The following is a 17,346-nucleotide window of genomic DNA, read 5'->3' on the forward strand; positions in this document are numbered from 1 at the left end:
TTATATCTCGCTGCTTGAGCTCTTGCACAAGAAATGTAAAATCCTTCCTTCTCCTTAAAATCTTTGGAGGAATTTCTTTTAAGACCAAAACTTCTTGATTAGCAATCACAACTTTAGTATCATAAGCAGCTTGTATAACTTCATCTCTAGTTTCTCTTTTTGCAAAATATACCACCACATCTCTAGGCAACTTTCTCTGTCTGGCAATCCATGAATTCACACGAAACACTTTGTCCATGCCACCTTTTATTTCAGATGCTGGCTGTTTCAACACTATTTCAAAAGCCTCAGAGACCAGCTGCTTTAGATCTTCCTTAGTATTCTCCTTTAAACCTCTAATTCTAATAGCAAACTGCATCTGGAAATATTGAGCAAGACTCAGTTCCTTTTCCATTATATTTTCATTCTCCAGTACTTTTGCTTCTAATATAGCATTCTTTTGAGTCAAGTCTTCTAGCTTTTCCTCCAATTCTTCCACAGACCGAGCCACTTTAAGCACTGGAGTCAAGATGTCTACCCTCATCGCTTTGAGCTTCTGTTCCATCCTCTCCTCCATTCTCTTCTCCAATTTCTCCAATTTCTCCTCCATCTGTGCAAATCTAACATTAATTGATTCCAAAATTACCTGGGTATGCTTTTCAAGAGCATCTTGTAAGTCCTTTGATGTCAATACATCAGGAGGATGCAGCGCCTGCAATAATGATTGTTGCACGGGAGAAGTTCCAGCACTCCGAAGAGTTTTAGGGGGTGGTTTAGCCGCCATCTTTTACCAAATATGACGCACTTTCACTTCAGATTTATAATCCAAAAAAGTCCATCAAGCTGGAGAGTAAAACATAATAATCATCTTTACCATTTCCTCTTGTATCGCTCTGCCTGCTCCTTTAAACCATAGTCATTCCTTCAGGCAGGGGTGGTCGCAGACGGCTGGCTCTGCTCCAAGAAGTCAGGAGCAGAGGCGACGGCCAGCTGGGAGCAGCCCAGGCTACGGGGGAGTTCAATCCTTCAGCCGCCCAAGCCATAAGCTCAGGCGGCCCTGGAGAACTCTACCCCTACCTGGGGGCTCGCCCCCTCCTCTTCTCCCGAGGAGGGGGCTTCAGATTCGCCCGAACAGCTGATCGGCGCTGTTTCGGGCGAAAAAACAACAGCTGAGCCGCGGGCAGCCAGGGAAGGCTCCCTCCGTCGCCGCGGAGCCACCGGAAGTCTCTCCTAGCATTTTCTTTTTGCTCTGATTTGGGGAGTTGTCTCATCCCAATGCACCCAAAAAAAAACCAGGTCAGATAAATCTGGTCTAGACTCTCTTTTTTGTGTTTTTACCCAGCCAGCAGCCAACCTTGGTTAACTCATGAGAGTTAGGCTGGCATTTCTAAGTTGGCTCCCAACAGCCAGAATCCAACATTTTCCACACTGCTGCCCCATCTCCCCTGTTGTGCAAGGAGAAAACCAGACACATCACCCTTGAATGTCAGGAAAAAAATCCTGATCATCTTGGGGATACCTACCATCAAAGGCTTATTTTTACAGAGATGTGCACTCCCCTCTGCCTCCGAGATCAGAAGGGAAAATCCCTCCAGGAGGTTTAAGATAAATCGTGTGACAAAATTACCCACCCCCTATTAGAAACCATTGTTTTGTAGTAACTGCGGCTCTCCTGCTGTTCCCTGATTCTATCACCACAAGGATTTTGAGCTGGCAAACTGTCTTTGTCTTAGTGATTTTACATTTCAGTGCAGGGATTTAGGGAGGGAGGAAGGAGAGAAGAGGCAGGGGAGAGAGGGAGGAAGGAAGGAAGGAGTGAAGGAAGGAAGGTGGGAGGGAGGAAAGAAGGAAGGAAGGAAGGAGAGAAGAAGCAGGGAAGAGAGGGAGGGAGGAAGGAAGGAGAGGAGGGAGGGAAGAAGGAGAGAAGGAAGGAAGGAGAGAAGAGACAGGGAAGAGAAGGAAGGAAGATGGGAAGGAAGGAAGGAAGGAAGGAAGGAAGGAAGGAAGGAAGAAAGAAGAGGCAGGGAAGGGCAGGGAAGGGAGGGAAGGAGGGAGGGAGGGAAGAAGGAAGGCAAGGCTTTTTCCACTTCATTCTGCAGCACAACCATCTGAACTTTTCCCCAAAGCTTTTGCACTCACTTAGCAAAGCAGAAACAGGGCAAAGGAATGCATGCAACCTACCAACCTGCTGACAGTTGTACCAATTTGGGGAAGGGAGGAGAGGCAGGGGAGGAATAGCACATTTGCACTGAGCTTTTGGCCCCCACCCCCAAAAATTTTTATTACAAAAGAGTTCCAACCTGATCCCAGAGGCGATAGCTTCCTGCAGGGAACTGCTATGGGATTCTCAATTGCAGCATCGTCATCTACCTTTCTCATCCAAAAATTCTGTGGAATTCGCCTTTGCACGTCACAACGATTCTCAGCCTCAGTCCAGGGGCCTAAATTCATAGTAAGCTATGATGTGGTTTAATCACTGTTTACTGGATGCAGGACAATGATAGGCCACGCAATGTGGCTTAGAATCAGAGGCATCTGATGAAGTCAGCTGCAGCTCATGAATTCTTAATCCCTTTGTTAGTGGGAGAAGGTGCTTCCAGATTCCTGGTTTTTTGCAAAGATGGACTAACAGGGCTCTCCTCTTCAAATGGCTAAAACATGCTTCACAGAGCATATTAATTAAGCCCTAACCACATGTTGACTTTCTGCCCTCTAAATCTTTTTGTGACAAATGGAAGTCTAGCTTTAAAAAAAGCAAGCTCCAAATTGACAATGTCAGCTTCCTATAAAGAAAACCTATACCAAATGTTTTACAGATGGCACTTGCCACCAACAAGATTAGCAGAAAAAGTTTAAAAATAGGTCAGAGAAATGTTGGAAATGTAAGCATAAAACAAGTACTTATTATCATATGTGGTGGACATGTGTTAAAGCAAGGAGACATTGGACTTGGCTAGAAAAAAAATGTTAGAGAAACACATTGCTAAGCACATTGATTTGTGCTTCTTAGATTGTAAGCCGCCCTGAGTCTTCGGAGAAGGGCGGGATATAAATGGGATAAAAAAAACAACATAGAGTATAAACCTGATTTTTTTTAACTAGGTATAATGCCGGGAAAACTTGATCAGCAAAGTACATGTTTGATTTTACATGTGATAACAGCGGCAAGAATTATATTTTCAGAATATTGGAGGAATGAAGAAACGCCAGCAGAAGAAGACATAATTAAAAAAATACTAGATTGTGCGGAAATGGACAGACTTACTGGTCCCACTCCTAACATTTGGTCCATCTCAAAGTCTTTATATTTGTCCTGACCTTTGACATCTATGTTCCAAGGGGATGATCAAAGGGGTTAGCTTCATAAAGAAAGCAAGAGGTGGGTTGTTGTTTTTTTTGCTAAACAGCTGGTGAAACATGTGGAGCTTTTTTTTTTGTTCTTCCCCCAATGGGATGGAATGCAGATCTGGTTATCAAGCTTCCAGGGTAATGCATGTTGAGCTTCCCAGATCAATAACAAAGGTTCAAAAACAGGAAAGGCTCATGCAAACAGAATGGCTTTCAACACTTCAGAAGAGAGAAAGGAAAAGAAACCAAGCCAAGCAAAAGCCAAGCATAGCAAGCCGAGTGACACAAAAGGAAAGGAAAGAATATTCTCCACGGTAAGGATTAAAAGAAGTCTGCTGCAAAGGTCTCCAGTAGCTAAGGTGGAGTTTTATTCATGGTGGATCCATCCTTGTTGTAAAAACCATCCATGGATGAAGTTGCATTGACATTCTAAAATTTACAAGGTCCCCAAACAGCAGCACCAGATACTTCGAAGGTAGGACTTGTCCTGTGGTGCTTCCTGCAATAGCCATGATGTCTGCAAAACTGTTCAGTGGAATAGAATAGAATAGAATAGAATAGAATAGAATAGAATAGAATAGAATAGAATAGAATACAGTAGAGTAGAGTAGAGTAGAGTAGAGTAGAGTAGAGTAGAGTAGAGTAGAGTAGAGTAGAGTAGAGTTGAGTTTGAAGGGACCTTGGAGGTCTTCTAGTCCAGCCCCCTGCTCAAGCAGGAGAGCCTATACCATCTCAGACAGGTGATTGTCTAGCCTCTTCTGACAGTTTCTCTGTCAGGAAGTTTCTCCTTAATTCCAGATTCCTTCTCTCTTTGATCAATTTCCAACCATTGTTTCTTGTCCTGCCCTCTGGAGCTTTGGTGAATAACGTAACCTCCTTGGTGGCAGCCCCTCAGATACTGGAACACTGCTATCATGTCTCCCCTATTTCTTCTTTTCTGCAGACTAGCCAAACCCAAGTCCCGCAGCCGTTCTTCATATGTTTTAGCCTCCAGGCCTTTGATCATCTTAGTTGGTCTTCTCTGAATTTTTTCCAAACTCTCAACATCTTTTTTGTGATAGGTGACCAAAATTGGCTGCAGTGTTCCAGGTGTGGTCTTACTGGGGCTTTGTAAAGTGGTACTAGTACTTCCAATAAAGCTAGAAATATAGGAATAACCTAGCCATTATGCACACAGAGTTGTCCATACACAAGAATAACTTTTGCTACCCGTGCATACCTTTCAATGTTTCTCATCTGAACGATTTCCTGAAGGGATCCCCACTTATTCTGTGAAGTCCTTTGTGACAGTAGTCCCAAAAATGCTTTTCCAAATGACAACTGGACTTTTTTTTTGGGGCGGAGGGGTTTTGCTTGAAAACATTTCACTTCTCATCCAAGAAGTTTCTAACTGAAAAAGCTTCTTAGATGAGAAGCAAAACATTTTCAATGAAAAAAAAAACCAAGAAAGTCCAGTTGCCTTTTGGAAAAACACTTTTGGGACAAACATCACTTGGATGATTGAGAATCTACAGAGACAATTTGGGATAGTACTGTAAATGGGATAGAGAAATTTGATGTGAAAAGTTCTCAGAAGGCAAAATGCCACTGAGCGTGTAGCTCTCTCTAAGCAAACACATTTTTAAAGCTTTCAGAGAATTTGAAGAACGCTTTTGAGGCTTGCCTCTGCTCCTTAACATTTCCTGAAAGTCTAATCCTGGCTTTTAAAAAAAAATACTACAAATTTTTGAACTGCAGTACAGTCACTTTTCGGATGCCAGGATCAATCAGACACATCAATGTCTATGATGTGATAAACATTCATAGAAGTGAAATAACTGAATCTAAAATATTTTATAAACTCTGAGAACAAAAGTATACTGTGAACAGATCTTCCATGTCTGCAAAAAAATAAGCAATTGATAGCTCACTTATCTGCTGAAATGCTATAGATGTTTTAATAGCATTCCTGAGATTGTTTCACTGTTTCCATAAGATCTAAACATTTTGATTACCATTCCTTCTGTGTGGGAGGATAGAATCTTTTGCCAGTCTCCTTCTCCTTGTAAAATTTTAGCTGTGACTAACAGATGAACAATAAATGAACATAACTCCACAGTCATAATTTGAGCAGAAATCTGGCTGGATTTGGCTTGTAAGAATAAAACAGGAATATAAGAACAAAGAAAACTGCTCTGTGGGCTTCTAGCCATTCTTTTAGCAACCAGTCACAACAGCACTGAAAAAGGTAATTTACAAGCAGTCTTCACACTTATGACCATTGCAATATCCCCAGGGTCACGTGATCAGTTTGGATGCTTGGCAATCAACCTGTATCTACGACAGTTGCTCTGTCCCAAGGTCATCTGATCACCATTGGCTGACTTTCACATCCAGTGTCTGACAAGCCAAGTCAATGGGGGAAGCTGAATTTGCTTAACCACCTCCGGAGACGTGTAACAATTGCAATGATTTCTTAACGTCTGTGGACACGACTTAGATAAAAATTGCCTTTCTTAGCAATGTAAGTAATTCCAATCCCACTTATAAGTCAAGGACTATCAGTATACTGATTCAGATTTTAGTTATACTGAAGCTAATGTTAGTGACAGTGACTAGCAGTAGTTCTCCAGTAAGTTCAAGGTGTTTCCAGCCCCACCTATAGGGGCTGGGACTAAACCTGGCATTTTTGTATGAAAATATTGCACAGGAATCTGGGAATGTTGTGTTCGTCTCCTTTTTCCTCTGGAATGTACCACACTTTTATTAATGCCTTTAAGATGGAATCATTCTACGGCAGTGTTTCTCAACCTTGGCAATTTTAAAATGTCTGGACTTCAACTCCCAGAATTCCCAGAGTTGAGCCAACATGCTGGCTGGGGAATTCTGGGAGTCAAAGTCCAGACATCTTAAAGTTGTCAAAGCTAAGAAGCACTGTTCTATGTATGACAAGACAATGTATCAATCCAAAACTGACTATTAGGGAAGGGGAAAATGGCTATTAGGTTGCCATAGATTGTCCCAAACCTCACCACATTTCTGAAATGTCTTTCTCTGTCATGAAATTTCAAGACTTGTCTTTCTTACAGAGGATCAAAGAGTCCTGAAAAATGAACATACAGTTCAACTTAAGCTTTAATACAATATACAGGAGCCCTGGTAGTTAAAGTGCAGTACTGCAGACTTAACTCTGCCCACAGCCAGGAGTTCGATCCTGATGGGCTCAAGGTTAATTCTGCCTTCCATCCTTCCAAGGTCCTGTAAAATAAGAACCCAGATTGTTGGGGGAAATGTGCTGACTTTGTAAACCATTTAGAGATGATCAGGGGAGGAAAAGATTCAGCTGCCTAATCAAGATTAGGTCTGAGTCACAGGGAACCAAGAATCCAGGGAGGCAAAACAGAAAGACCACTCAGAAAATCAGGTTGGATTTTCTGGCAAAACATTAAAACCCAAGAAAATGCTTGCTGCTCAGACAAAATACCAGCACTAAAAGGAAGCATTTGGTAGCATTTCTTTATCCAACAGGCTTCAAAATTAAAGTCATTTCTGAGCTAGTGAGTTCTTTGCCCCAAATATTCCAATTTATAGTTCTGGAGATTTGCAGAGAACTAGAGCTTATTCTATTCCTGGCAAATTCACAACACTGACGTTTTTTATCCTCACTTTCTTGTCTTTAAAATTTGTGGCAGGTTTTTCTGAAATGTTCTTCCTCCCCGTCCCAAAATCATACATGATTAGTTATCAATAAACATCAATTTACCTGAATGCAAAAAATCTCCCTTCAGTGATATTTTGTTCCCCCCCCCAAAACAACAACAACAACAAAACCCCTAAGTTTTATTTATTTTTATTTTTATTTTAATTCCATTTATATCCCGCCCTTCTCCGAAGACTCAGGGCGGCTTACAAGCTTAGCAGTAGCCTTCATTCTATGTATATGTAGTTTAAGCAGGATCCCAAAGGTGCTTTTTCATGAGGCAACTGGCCTTTATATTTATATTCCTTGCAGACAGCTGGTCAATTAATATACATCCATCCATTCCCCATCATCCAGTCAGAGCTGAAGAAACTTCTTGGATGAGAAGCGAAACATCTTCAAAGAAAACCAAGAAAGTCCAGTGGCCTCTTGAAAAAGCACCTTTGGGATGGACAACCATGACCTGGATGACCCAGAATCTCCACAGACATTTAAACCAGGAAGTAGTTGTTAATACGTTTTCCATGTGGACAGTTTTAGTGACTGGAAGCAGAAAGGAAGAGAAATTGGAATAGGCATATCAGAAGTCATCTAGCGGCATTTCTTCATAGTGACATATAGCTATTGCTAATGTCATCCCAACCATGACTGAAGCCATTAACATTTGTACGTATTACTGTTACTGCATAACCAATGGCTGAGTCACCAGTGGGAATCCTTCCTGGAGGATGGCGGCTTAACACTCTGGCAGATTCTGCCACGCACATACAAGTTTCACATTTGCGAGTAGGCAACAAACGTGGCTATCTGGGCTATGAGTTACAAACCTTGGACTTGTCTGTGACCATAATAAATATTGATATTATTAATGAAGGTTGGTCATTTCATGAGAGACTCTGCTTCCATCCTTGCGCTTTGGGCTATTTTGGCTATTTGTGGTTGACTTACCTTCAGAGGTAACGATACCAGGGTGTCAAAGGAGGAGGGTGGCATGAGGGCCCATTGGCATAAGGACTCCTCCCTTAGGCAGGGGGTTGGACTAGAAGACCACCAAGGTCCTTTCCAGCCTTATGATTCTATACTTCTACTTTGATTGATTGAGTTACAAACCAGAAGCCAGCTTCCCTAAACAGGGGTTCTGAAAGTGTCAAGTCAGTCAGACGCTGCTTTAAAAAGGAAGAATTCATTTGGCCTTTTTTTTTTTACAGAGGTGGTGAAGAAATAAAAGTAAATGCAGGCTTTTAGCTTTCTCAGCTTTTGTTGGTGTTTTTTTTTAAATCTCATTTATATCCCGCCCTTCTCCGAAGACTCAGGGCGGCTTACAATTTTAAGCACAAACCAATGTGCTTAGCACATTGTTGTTGTTGCTGCTGTTAGTATGAACTACAAATTTTCCACAATTCCACAGGGATGCAAAGCTCAAACATGGAGAGATTCTGCATACTGTAGTTTGGTGCAAAGAAAGTCTTAACTAAAGAAACATATTCCGTATTAGCTTTTCTTTCATCCTACCTGAACATATTTTAGTAATTTCATTAAGCTTTAAAGCAGTAAGGGTGCCGCTGTAAGACACCTTGTGGAATGGCACAAACACCACATATCTGGTATGATTTTTAACTTCCAAGCTCAGGATAATTTAGCAACAGTTTTCACTTACCAGCTTGAAAGGCAGAAGCATCAGGATCCAACTCTAGTAACCATCTGTGAATACAACAAAGGGCCTTGCATTAGAAAGGGCCACAATTTCAGCAAAAATGGAGCAACGTTGAACGTGATGGAAAAGGAAAAGAACAAATCCAAAGTTATAAAGTCAATACGTGGTCAGCATTGTGAAAATTCGAACACATAACTAGATCAAAAGCTAATTTATGAAGGGTAGGGTATTCTTTGAATATGGGACTGAGTGTTGAAGTAGCAAGGAAATTTAACCAGAAGATCAGGATCCTGCCTAACATTGAATACCTCTTTTAAGATGGGAGTAATAAATCATTAGAAGAACAAATGTATCAAGCTTTCAATTCAAAAGCACCTGTTGATTGATGAAAATATGTTTACAACTAACCCATCGTCTAAGGTTAAAGCAAGATGGTAACTTTAACGTCTGATTTATTTAAACTGCATTTCTTCATTAATTGGGTTCTTTTATTTAATTTCTTGTCACAATTGCTTTGAAAGGAAACCCAGTTTCACAGCTGCATTTGGTGCGTTGGAATTTTGTTTTACGACTGACTTAGTCTATTAAGGTTTTATACTATTTTACATCATTTGATCTGAGGATTCTCACCATTAAACTAAAATCCCCAAATATGGTACAGCGAGAAGAACACTAAGATTCAAGTCAGCCAAACCTCTGTTCAAACTTTCTGTCAGCAATAGTGCTGATAAAACATATAAAATAAATGTCTAATCAATTTCTTTAGAAATGGATAAATGTAATAGTTTATATAGTCTCTGCTTCAGCACTGAGGGGTATAACTAACACCGATCTTTCTCAGATCAAAACCTTCACAATAATGTGTATGATCAATGCACTCAAGAATAAATACATTTATGAAAGTTACACATTGAAAGATGTCAAATATGGTGGTGCAGTGGTTAGAATGCAGTATTGCAGGCTGACTCTGTCCACAGCCAGGAGTTCAATCCTGACTGCCTCATGCTTCACTCAGCCTTCCATTCTTCCGAGGATGGTAAAATGGGGATCCAGATTGTTGGGGGCAATATGCTGATGTTGTAAACCCCTTAGAGCAGACATGTCAAACTCGTGATGTCATGTGATGTCACGGAATGTACCAGAGCTTTCCCCCCATTGCTGGCAATGGGGTGGGCGCGGTTTCCTCGTGATGCATTCGGCCTGTGGGCTGGCAAATTGACACCCCTTCGTTAGAGAGTGCTTTAAAGATTATGAAGCGGCATATAAGTCTAAGTGCTATTGCTATGTAGTGATGTAAAGAGAAAGCGCGCTTATATGTGAAAAATGTCAATTTACAAAAGTACATAATGGAAATTGATCTAAAGAAGATAATCAGGGAAATGTATATTAAAGAACATTTTTTTTCGAAGAATAAATGTTTTGAAGAATAAATGTTCACTTAAATGTTCACTTAAATAGCTACGTACAGAAGTACTGAATGATAGAAAACATACCTACAAAAATGTGTAGAATTTTAAAGCCTTGCTAGGTCCAATTATTTTTATGCGATTTGGAGAATTATATAAAGAAAACAGAAAAAGCAACTTTAGGTTATAACTCCTTTTTCTCCATCCATATATAAAAAAATAACTCTTGTGATGGGTCTCTCCATATTACATTTTTCTCAAACTAAAGCTATTTGAATCATATGCAACAAAGTTAGAAGTATCTGATTAACAAGCTAGCCATTTATATGATTAATTTATTAGAATAATCATAGGAAATTATTTTTTTTTACGTTTGTGCATAGTTACCCAACTGGAAAATACATATGTATCTGTCCTTTACTACAAAATATCTCATGTGAAACAGCTCATAATCTTCCAGGGCTTAAAAATCTTCTCCCCCCCCCTTCCTTCCACTCCTCAGCCTCCCATTATCACAAATTGTTCCTATACACCCCCATGCACACTCCCAGTCCTGTTTTGCACTGACCCATTGTTCAAAGCAATGCCTTAAACAGTTTGTATTTTGTTAATTGTACAAGCTTAATGGAGGAATGTATTGGTAAGAAGAGGAGGATAACTGCCATCAGGCCAGCAATAAAGCAAAATTAATGGTCCATAGGAAGATATCATGTCCACTTAATATCAGCTTTGAAACTCTAATAAAATAATGTGGTATCAACAGCAGCAGTGCGTTCTGTCTCATTCTTAGACACTCGTACACAATGTACGCAGATTGCTTACACCACATTAAATCACTCATAAAACAGACCCAGTTCAAGTGAAGCTCACAAGATCCTCCAGGGAGCATAGCAGACCAGAAATGTGTTGTATAAGGATCATTACCAGCATGCGCAGCTGTAGTAACACCCACAAAGTCCAGGCCAGAGGCAACACAGGGGTAGGGGTGGGGGAGAAAAATGTATCTGGAAAAGAGAATGAGGTCTTCATTAGGGCTTTATTAGCCCTTTCCAAAAATGTTGAACGCTTTGGAAACTCAAAGCTGGAAATCACAGCCGATAATGCTGGACAGAAGGAAAAGGAGAGTTACTTTAGAACTTTCCACGTCAATAGTAGCAAGACCAAAAACAATGCTTGGAAGACAACTGGCTTTGGAAATTCTATCAAACCAATAGATAAAGTTTATGAAATCCAAGTGGCTGGAGTATACTTTTCTTACCCTTCCTGATAAGGTAGGTAAAAGATCTAAGTGAATGCCCTTGCCTTTAATTTGTTGTTGTTGTTGTTGTTGTTGTTAGTTGCGAAGTCGTGTCCGACCCATCGCGACCCTATGGACAGCGTTCCTCCAGGCCTTCCTGTCCTCTACCATCTTCTGGAGTCCATTTAAGCTCACGCCTTTAATTATCATCTGTTAAATCAAGGGTCCCCAACCCCTGGTCCGTGGACCGGTACCGGGCCGCGGCATGCCAGCAACCGCTCTGCACAAACAAGCAAAGCCCCATCCGTGGGATGCAGGCAGCACACAAGGCACCACGCACTTTCCGGTCAATGGAAAAACCTTACTCCTTGGAACCAGTCCCTAGAGCCCAAAAGGTTGGGGACCTCTGGGTTAAACCACACGCTAATTTTTTTGGTTTTTTTAATTATTTCAGTAAAATCCCAAGGGAAGGCATTTTGGGGGAAATCCCTTCCATTTGGATCCCTTTCAACAGCAGGGCCCTTGCAGTGTCTCCACAAAAGGGAAGCCCTGCTCTTTGGACGTTGTTAAGAGACTTTTCCTTCTTGAGATGCAGAATAGTGGTCCAATGCATTCCTCAACTCACACGTTTGGTGTAGAATTGGAAAGACATTTGGGCCCGGTTCTGCAGGTCTTCAGAAAGAATAGGGCTAATCTTCCCATCTTTGTAAGCAATGCCATTATCTTAGTTCAAAACATAAAGTCAGTTATGAGATTGACTCCAGCTTTCCCAACAAATGTAAGTGAGAGAATACTGAAGGATGAGCTCCTAGAGCAGGGGTGTCAAACTGCAGGCCCACAGGCCAGATGCGTCATGCCAAAACTGTGCCCACCCCAGCTCTGGCAATGGGAAAAAAGTTGTGATAGATGGTGACACGTCACCTGACGTGGCGAGTTTGACACCCCTGTCCCAGAGCAAACTTCTCTTTTCTACCATCTCTGTCTAGATTTTTTTTCTCACTGCAGTTCCATTTGAGTCGAGCTCAATTCCTGATGACTTCATGGCCACAACCATGAAGATTCTCTGGATGTTCTTCCTAGTCTAGTTTACATCCCTGCTATTCAGTTATCTCATCCAGGTGCTAACTAGATCTGGCCCGTCATAACTTTTAGGCTCCTAGATATGTTGGCCAAGAGTTAAAAGGTAAAGGTAAAGGTTCCCCCACACATGCGTGCTAGTCGTTTCCGACTCTAGGGGCCGATGCTCATCTCCGTTTCAAAGCCGAAGAGCCAGCGCTTGTCCGAGGACGTCTCCGTGGTCATGTGGCCGGCATGACTAGACGCCAAAGGCGCACGGAACGCTGTTACCTTCCCACCGGAGTGGTCCCTATTTTTCTACTCGCATTTTTACGTGCTTTCGAACTGCTAGGTTGGCAGAAGCTGGGATGAGTAACAGGCGCTCGCTCTGCTACACGGCACTCGGGATTCGACCCGCCAAACTGCCGACCTTCTGATCGACAAGCTCAGCGTCCTAACCCACTGAGCCACCGCGTCCCTTTTGGCCAAGAGTTACTTGTTACTTATTCAGTTTTTATTTTCATTCCAAGGGGATGTTCTTGCACTGAATTATCCTTCCCTAAAGGCTCCACTTGGATTAGATCAATACTATGTTCCAACAAAGATCAACTGTATTGCTTTGGAAAGCCAAACAGAAAGGGGGGAAAATATTCTTCACTGCACCACTTTCAGGCACATACTGCCTCTGAACACAAGATTATAGTTGCGTGCCAAAACAAATCTAATACTCTGTCAAGGACCACTAGATGGTTTGTCTGTAGGTAAATAATGTATTCACTATAACAAGGTTAACAAAATTACTCCATCTGGAAAATGCAGATCCCGGTAAATTAACAAGTGGTGGCCACAATAGAAAAAAGGCATCTGCAACCATGCGTAGCCAATGGTGTTTTTAAAAGGCAATAAAAGCAAAGGTATATACATTCTTATTGTTAAAATGCAATTAGAACTTCTCTTGATATATACCATCTCGCTTTCCATGCTGTAGACACAATTTAAAAAAAAACTCAGCTAACCAACTTATCCCGTTTTCCAGGCTCCTCGGTGAAAACCCAGGCAATAAAGTGACATTTCTGTCATATTTGAACTCCCAGGCTAATTCAGAATAATCTATTTTTAATAGAAAGCAATATGCAAGAGGTAGTGACATTTGGCTGAATTCTTCTTTGTTTTGTGCTCCAAGTGTCTTGGAAGTTACCAAAGTTGCCAATAAACGTATTATTTCTGCACAAGCTAGGTATATTACCATAAATATCGACAGATTTTTGAGAGGCATTTTATTGCATTTCTTTTTATTTCAAGCTCCTGTGTTCCATATAGGAAGCTATAAAAATCACCCTCTCTTCCATTACATTGGCTAGTAACCAACATTTTTGTGCACTGGTGATTTCTCTGACTTATTCTAAAATAAATATTCAGTACATCTATTAAGGACGATCTCTCTCTCTCTCTCTCTCTCTTTTTTTTTACTAGGCCACAGACCTGTAAGAAATTGTCCCAAAATTTCAAGTGGCCTCAGATTTCAAAGGACCAGAACAATTAGATCTTCTGCATCTTGTAGGCAAAATTCCAGGACCTGCAGAGATGGTTCTTTAAACAGAATCCTTTTTTAAGCGTCCCCTATCGGAATTCTGAAGTTCAAAGATGTGGATATACACAGAAAAAGAGACACACACAAACATAGGTGTTTATATTTAGTTGGGTACCTTCACTCACTCATCAATTGTTTACTGCTGGATATGCTCCAAAGATACAACTTAATGCTCTGCTGCACACTGAATGACTGCAATCAATATTGCTTAAAATCAAAATAAAGCTTTACTATCTTCAAACTCAACATCTTCTCTTCTTTATTAGATTTTGCTGATTTCTCAGATTGCATGTGGTTGCTTTTAAGTTTTATGATCTAGTCTTGGACTGTAATCAAATACTTGTTCATTCATCATGGGCCAGCAAAGCAAGGTCTTACAGAGCAAACTTCACCAAAGTCCCCTGTATATAAGGTGAAGTCCCAAGAGTGCCTTTTCAAAAGGCATCTGGACCTGCTTTGTTTTTCCTTGAAGACATTTGGCTTCTCATCCAAGAAGCTTCTTCAGTTCTGACTGAATGGTGGAGGATGGAAGGACTGATATTCCTTGCAGTCATGTGGTCATTAATACTCTGAGTGTCATTGAGGCCACTTGGAGGTTTATCTGTGGCCTCAGGAGTGTAGAACCTTTTTGGAACTGCTGAAAGGACTGTGTTGTAAACAGGAGATAGGAAATCCAGATGCCTTTTGAAAAAGCCCCTTTGGGACAACCATGACCTGGATGACTGAGAATCTCCATAAACTTCAGTCACCCTTTTTTTCAGCCAATATCTTGCTACAATGGGAGGAAGAACACACTTGTGTGTGGCATAATGCTAATCAATAGGCATTAAGGATGTGGCCAATCAACAAAGTTGATTTTAACTGTGATCTGTAGAGTTACCAAAAAAAATGCTAATTAACAGCTATGGATAAGCTCACTGACTTACTGCGAAAAATATTTTGCAATCACATCAAAAAATTGGTCAGTAGGCTTTACTGAAGAAAAAAAGAAAGAAAGAGGTAGGCTGAAGTTAATTCGATGTGGTTAAACCAAGTGCTTCCTAGCCTAGAAAAAAAATATTGCTTTCCCTCCAATAGTTACATTAGAACAGGGAATTTTTGTAGGGTATCACTGTATTGTCAGTTCCTTTTTGTGGCAGATGACCTCATCTATTCCTGTACTTGACTCTTCCCCTATATAAAATAAAATTTAAAAAAAAATCTTCCCTCAGACAGACAGAATAAATGGAATACTACTCAGCTCAAGCAACAGCCAAATGACTGAAGACACAATATAACTATTCTAATTAATCTTTGCTTGGGCTGGATGTTTGAAAACAAGACACAGCTCACCCTTGCTTGGTACGTATAACATATGTTCATAAGATCAGCAGTTTATAGTCTTTGTGGACATGTTTTAAGGACGAAGGGTTTTCCTACAGCTTCACTTGAATCTACAGGTTGTTCTCCACTTATGACCACAAGTGAGCCCAACATTTCCATTGCTAATCTAATAGCAATAGCACCAAGTGCTTCACAGTGCATTACAGCATTCTTTAAGCGGTTTACAGAGCCAGCCTGTTGCCCCCAACAATCTGGGTCCCCATTTTACTGACCTTGGAAGGATGGAAGGCTGAGTCAACCTTGAGTCGGTGAAAATCGCACTGCTGGCAGCGGGCAGAGTTTGCTTGCAATACTGCATTCTAACCCCTGTGACACCATGTCTCCTTCCTTCCTTCCCATTTAGCAATAGCACTTAGACTTATTTACCACTTCACAGCGCTTTACAGTACTCTCTAAGGGGGTTACAGAGTCAGCCTATTGCCCCAACAATCTGGGTCCTCGTTTTACTGACCTCAGAAGGATTGCACCTGCCATTTCTACTCTTGGTATGTCCAGGCTCTTGTACTTTTTCCTAGGAACATGCATAGGCTTGATAGTCAGACCAGCTTAGGACAGTGATTAAAAATAAGCAAGTGGCTGGTAGATCTGTACTAAGCAAGCATGCTTTGTCTCTCATCGGTTGCAATAATGTGCCTCCCCAATGGGATTAAGAAGCTTATGGGGTCTCCTCTGCACTTCCAAAATCATCTTTAGGGGCTTCCAGGGAGGGTCAGAAATGTCAGCTCTTAGAATAGCATAGAATAGAATAGAATATGGAATGGAACAGAACAGAACAGAACAGAATAGAATAGAATAGAATATGGAACAGAACAGAACAGAATAGAATATGAAATGGAACAGAACAGAACAGAACAGAATATGGAACAGAACAGAACAGAACAGAACAGAATAGAATAGAATAGAATAGAATAGAATAGAATAGAATAGAATAGAATAGAATAGAATAGAATAGAATAGAATAGAATATGGAATGGAACAGAACAGAACAGAACAGAACAGAATAGAATAGAATAGAATATGGAACGGAACAGAACAGAACAGAACAGAATATGGAACAGAACAGAACAGAACAGAATAGAATAGAATAGAATAGAATAGAATAGAATAGAATAGAATAGAATATGGAACAGAACAGAATAGAATAGAATATGGAACGGAACAGAACAGAACAGAACAGAACAGAACAGAACAGAACAGAACAGAACAGAACAGAACAGAATAGAATAGAATAGAATAGAATAGAATAGAATAGAATAGAATAGAATAGAATAGCATATGGAACGGAACGGAATGGAACAGAACGGAATAGAATATTCTTTATTGGCCAAGTATGATTGGACACACAAGGACTTTGTCTCTGATGCGTAAGGTCTCAGTGTATACACAAACAACAAAGTACACAGTCTAAGAAAACGAGGGCTAAGGAAACCCAAGAAAAAAGGGGTGGCAAAGCCATGGGACTGTATTGCTAGAAGCGGTGGGATGGCTGGCTGGGCTTATTGCTTTCCTTCTTGAAGCATTTCGAAGCAACTGAAACAATTGGGCCCCAATTAGGCCCAGGCGTGATGATTAGGGAAAAAAAATAGATTATAGAAAAGTTGCAATCCCAGAGTAAGAGGTTAACTTACATTTACGCTTATCAGAGCTGTAAAAGCAAATCGGAAATCACTTCTTTGTGTTTCTTTTCCTTGTTTTCTGCATTTTTGTTTCTGGTCTTCTGTTTGTTTCTTCTCTTAATTCCTTTCCTATTTCTTCCTTTCTTCCTAAAAACTTTAGTTCCTGATAGTTTTTTTTTTAATCTTTCATCTTAATTTTTTTTTTAACAAACTTTAATATCTATACGTACTATGTGCATAATGTATTTTGATTGAAATAGGGATTCCCAGTAGGATTACAAGATCCATGACTTCACTTTGCAGCATCCAAACATCTACTTAATTTTCATCCCCAGCCCTCTGGGCGTTTGTGAAAGATTAAAAAATGTTCTTTGCTTACCAAACAACCTATTCCCCA

The 17,346-nt window shown here is 40.6% G+C and overlaps 1 protein-coding gene across 1 annotated transcript in view; it reads right to left on the reverse strand.

Moving 5' to 3' along the window:
* The window catches only part of PKNOX2 (PBX/knotted 1 homeobox 2), a 228,045-nt gene that overhangs the window by 202,590 nt on the left and 8,109 nt on the right, over nucleotides 1-17,346 (reverse strand). The window contains exon 2 of the mRNA XM_083368690.1: nucleotides 8,664-8,707. The gene's annotated coding sequence lies outside the window, so the exon portion shown is untranslated. The remainder of the gene's footprint in view (nucleotides 1-8,663; nucleotides 8,708-17,346) is intronic.

This window comes from Vipera ursinii (genome assembly GCF_947247035.1).
Source record: "Vipera ursinii genome assembly, chromosome: 8".
In the NCBI taxonomy this organism is placed as follows: domain Eukaryota; kingdom Metazoa; phylum Chordata; class Lepidosauria; order Squamata; family Viperidae; genus Vipera; species Vipera ursinii.